Here is a 5,382-nt window from a genome sequence, read left to right as displayed (position 1 = left end):
AAAATTCCGTCAAGTTTTGGCGCCGTTGCCGGGAAACGGCAATATTAGGGCCTAATCATCTATATTAATTTAGATATTTTCATTATTTTTATTCAAGTTGGTGATTTTAATAATTAAAACTGTAAAATTTCTCTTGTTTTTATTTATAGTGTATGCACCGATCAAATCGAGAAGTTGCACTTTTCGATCCTAAAATTGAGAAAACACTACGGAGACAAAGGAGGAATACACCGCATCAAGAGGAACAAGAGGTTTGGCAGCCGATAGAGGAAATCTTAATAGACTTACCATTTGAGAAAGAAATGGCGGAAAATGACCCAAATAGGCAAATTTTACGAGATTTTGCTTTACCGGGAACACAAGATTCTCAAACTAGCATTGTAAGGCCAACGATAAATGCTAATAATTTTGAAATTAAATCATCACTGATTCAAATGATACAACAATCTTAATATGGAGGTAATGCTATTGAAGATCCAAATTCTCATTTGTCAACATTTCTTGAAATCTGTGATACAATTAAGTTTAATGGTGTTAGTGATGATGCAATAAAACTTCGATTGTTTTCATTTTCACTAAGAGACAAGACCAAGGTTTGGTTGCAATCTCAACCTCCAAACACTTTTACTACTTGAGCTAAATTAGCTAAGTCTTTTCCTAACAAATTCTTTCCACCTGGAAAAACTGTTAAACTTAGAATGGATATAACTAGTTTCTCTCAACAGGAATAAGAGACATTGAATGAAGTTTGGGAGCGCTATCGGGAATTGCAACGAAGATGTCCTCATCATGGGTTACCAGATTGGCTAATAGTCCAAATATTTTACAATGGTCTCACCTATCCAACAAAGACACATGTAGATGCGGTAGTGGGAGGAGTATTGATGGGAAAGACAGCCGAGGAATCTCAACAATTAATTGAAGAAATGGCTGCTAACAACTGCCAATAGGCAAACGAACAAGGTAATACAAGGAGAACCGCAGGTATGCTCGAAGTAGATATCTTGAATATGTTAAGTGCAAAAATGAATAATATGGTTACGATACTTAATAGACACGTTGGTTCTATCTCTAATCAATGAGTAGTTGTTGCATGTTGTACTACTTGCGGCGGAGATCATGATGATTCTATGTGTTCTAGCAGCGAATAGGTTCAATATCTTAACAATTACAACCGTCCACCCTAAAACAATCCATACTCCAATACCTATAATCCAGGATGGCACAATCACCCGAATTTTGAATGGAAGGATCAAAGGAACCAATAAAGACCAGTTAATCCACCGAGTTTTCAAGCAAAGCAACCATTTTCGGAGTCTAAACCAGCTTGCAAATTGGCAATTGAAAAGCTGGTAAATGTATCAAATGATAAAATTGAAAAGTTAGCCAGTGCCACTACTTAACGGTTTGAATGAATTGAGGGACGGATGGACCAACTCACTAATATGTACAGAAATGTTGAGGTCCAATTAGGGCAAATTACAAATGCAGTTAACAATCGCAACCAAGGGAATTTACTTAACAGGACTGAGGTGAATCTAAGGGAGCATGTGAAGGCTATAACACTCCGTAGTGGTAAGGAAGTAGGTAAGCCACCTGTAATTGAATATGAGAGAGAATGTGAAAGAAGAGAGAACAAGGAGTTGAGAGAGTTAGGGGAGGATGGCAAGAAAATCAAAGGAAAAGAAATGATGGAGGAAAATGAACCACAAATGGGAGATACAACACCAATTCCTCCACCGGTGTCATTCCCTCAAAAATTGAAACCTTCAAGAAATGACAAAGAATTTAAAAAGTTTGTCAACATTTTCAAATAATTACATGTTAATATTCCTTTTGTTGATGCTATTTTACAGATTCCTTCATACGCAAAGTTTCTCAAGAAGATAATGACTAAGAAAAGGAAGTTAGTAGATAGCGAGACAATTGCATTAACGGAAGAATCTAGTGCCATTATACAAAATAAATTGCCACCAAAGTTGAAAGATCCAGGGAGTTTCACAGTTCCTTGCACTATTGGTAATGTCGAATTCTCTAAAGCACTTTGTGACCTTGGTGCAAGTGTTTCATTAATTCCTTTAACTGTTGCTAGGCAATTGGGGTTGAAAGAGTTAAAGCGTACTAACATTTCCTTGCAATTGGCTGACAGGTCTATTAGACATCCAATGGGCATATTGGAGAATGTGCTCATTAAAGTGCAGAAATTCATTATTCCTGTTAATTTTGTTGTTTTAGATATGGAGGAAAATGTCAATGTACCTATTATACTTGATAGACCATTTCTGGCTACTACAGGTATAATAATAGATGTCAAACGAGGTAAGTTCAAGTTCCAAATCGGTGAAGAGGAAGTGGAGTTTGATTTGAGTAAAGTGGAGAAATATCCCTCTTTTACGGACCATGTTTATTCTGTTGACATATGTGATGAATTGGCATTAGAGATGAGTCAAGTTAATTTTGATGATGATTCTCTTGAATTTTGTCTTAATGGTATAGGTTTACAAGAGGAACAAGTTGAAGAAATGACTGAATTTTTGCAGGCACAGGTTCCTTACAAACGGAGAAATGCATATGAGGAGTTAGGACTAGATAAAGGGCTACATCCGCTATCATGTGAGCAAGCACCACAGCTTGAGTTTAAGCCACTGTCTAAACACTTCAAATATGCATTTCTTGGTGAAAAAGAGACATTGCCAGTGATTATAAATTTTGCACTAGATGAGGAACAACTAGGCAAACTCTTACGTGTTTTGAGGAAGCATTTAAAGACTATAGGATGGACAATTTCTTATATCAAAGGAATTAGTCCAACTATTTGTATGCACAGGATCTTGTTAGAAGAAAACTCTAAACCGGTGGTTGAGACTCAAAGAAGGTTAAATCCAAATATAAAAGAAGTGGTAAGAGTAGAAATCCTTAAATGGCTGAATGCAGGTATAATTTTTCCAATTTCTGATAGTGTTTGGATTTCTCCTATTCATGTAGTGCCAAAGAAATGGGGATAACCATAGTACATAGTAAAAATGATGAAATGATTCCCTCTAGAGTTGTGGGTGGGTGGTGAGTCTGTATTGATTATAGAAAACTGAATGCTGCTACTAGAAAGGATCACTTCCCTCTACCTTTTCTTGATCAAATGGTACAAAGATTGGCCGGATATGAATTTTATTATTTTTTGGATGGTTTTTCAGGATACAATCAAATAGTCATTGCACCGGAAGATCAAGAGAAAATAACATTCACTTGTCCTTACGGCACTTTTGCATTTCGAAGGATGCCTTTTGGACTGTGCAATGCACTGGCCACTTTCCAACGATGCATGATGGCAATTTTTTCTGATTTTAATGAGAAAATTATGAAAATCTTCATGGATGATTTTTCTGTATTTGGATCTACTTACGATGATTGTCTTAACAATTTAGATCTAATTTTGCAGAGATGTGAAGAAACAAACCTTGTATTCAATTGGAAAAAATATCACTTCATGGTTTGTGAGGGTATTGTGCTAGATCACAAAATTTCTTCAGAAGGTATTGAGATAGATCAAGCCAAAATAGAGGTTATTGAGAGAATGCTTCCACCAATCAATGTGAAAGGCATTCGCAACTTTCTTGGACACGTGGGATTTTATCGGTGGTTTATTAAGAATTTCTCCAAAATTGCTAAAACTTTATATGAATTACTTGCAAAAGATGTTCCTTTTCACTTTAATGATGAGTGTTTACTTGCTTTTAATAGGTTGAAGAAGGAACTTGTCTCCGCACCTATAATAGCATCACCGGATTGAAGCTTGCCAGTCAAATTAATGTGTGATGCAAGTGATTTTGCAGTTGAGGCTGTTCTTGGGCAAAAACATGATAAGCGACTTCATGTCATTTATTATGCAAGTAAAATGTTGAATGAACCCCAAGTTAACTATGCAACAACAGAGAAGGAGTTGCTAGCAGTGCGTTGGATAAGTTTATATCGTACTTAGTAGGATCTAAAGTTATCATTTATCCCGACCATGCAGCACTCAAATATCTTTTAAATAAGAAAGATGCAAAACCTCGACTAATTCGATGGATTTTATTATTGCAGGAATTTGATTTGGAAATCAAAGATAAAAAACGATCTGAAAATTTAGTCGCTAATCATCTTTCTAAACTAAAAAATATACCTCAAGAAGACCATTCATCAATTAAAGAAGAATTTTCAGATGAGTTTTTAATGGCAATTTATAAGTCACCATAGTATGCTGATCTAGTTAACTTTGTAGTTAGTGGAGTGATACCAAATGATTTGAATTTTCATCAAAGGAAAAAATTCTTAAATGATGCTAAACATTATTTTTGGGAGGAACCATTCTTTTACAAACATTGTGCAGATGAAATAATTAGAAGATGTGTTCCGGAAGAAGAGGTACATAAAATTCTAATGCATTGTCATACCCTTGAAACAGGAGGTCATTTTAGTACAATTAAAACTGTAGAAAAGATATGGCAATTTGGATTTTATTGGCCTACTATGTACCGAGACACTAGAGATTGGATTAAAAGTTGTGATCAATGCCAAAGAACCGGTAATATCTCAAGAAAGAATGAAATGCCTTTGACTACATATTTGGAAGTTGAGTTATTTGCCATTTGGGGCATTGATTTTATGGAACCATTTTCTATCTCATATAATAATAAGTACATCTTTTTAGTAGTTGATTATGTCTCTAAATGGGTGGAGGCCATTCCTTTACAAACTAATGATGGTAAAGTGGTACTTAAGTTCCTTAAACGGAACATATTTTGCAGGTTTGGAGTCCCAAAGGCAAAAATAAGCGATGAAGATAAGCATTTTTGTAATAAAATTATTGACACCTTGTTGTTTAAATATGGATGCAGGCATAAAAAGTCATTCCTCTATCATCCTCAAGCCAATGGCCATGCGGAATTGGCCAACCGGAAAATTAAAATCATTTTAGAGAAAACTGTCAATCGATCGAGAAAAGATTGGTCAAACAAGCTTGAAAATGCTTTGTGGGCGTATAGAACGACATTTAAAACGCCATTGGGAATGTCTCCGTATAAACTTGTTTATGGGAAAGTGTGTCATTTACCTGTAGAAATAGAACATAAAGTTTATTAGGCCATTAAAGTTATTAAATTTGATTTTAAATCTGCAGGTAAAAAGAGAATGCTCGAGCTAATCGAGTTGGAGGATTCGCGGTTAACCTCGTATGAGAATGTCAAAATTTACAAAGAAAAAGTGAAGTTCTGGCATGACAAACATATTCTTTCTAAACATTTAGAAGAAGGAAAAAAAAGTGTTATTGTTTAATTCAAGACTTAAATTATTCCCTGGAAAACTTAAGTCTCGATGGTCCGGGCCATTTGAAGTGGTTTGTGTGTT

At 35.3% G+C, this 5,382-nt stretch overlaps 1 non-coding gene across 1 annotated transcript; it reads right to left on the bottom strand.

Annotated features, from left to right (window-relative positions):
- Positions 1-689: 689 nt before the first annotated feature.
- LOC140007920 (small nucleolar RNA R71) lies at positions 690-796 on the bottom strand. Its single transcript, XR_011815363.1, has one exon. It is a non-coding gene; the product is annotated as a small nucleolar RNA R71 (small nucleolar RNA).
- Between the last annotated feature and the right edge of the window lie 4,586 nt (positions 797-5,382).

The sequence above is a fragment of the Coffea arabica genome, chromosome 5c, assembly GCF_036785885.1.
Source record: "Coffea arabica cultivar ET-39 chromosome 5c, Coffea Arabica ET-39 HiFi, whole genome shotgun sequence".
NCBI lineage: Eukaryota > Viridiplantae > Streptophyta > Magnoliopsida > Gentianales > Rubiaceae > Coffea > Coffea arabica.
The sequence above is the reverse complement of the archived record's forward strand: the minus strand, read 5'-3'. Positions and strand labels throughout refer to the sequence as shown.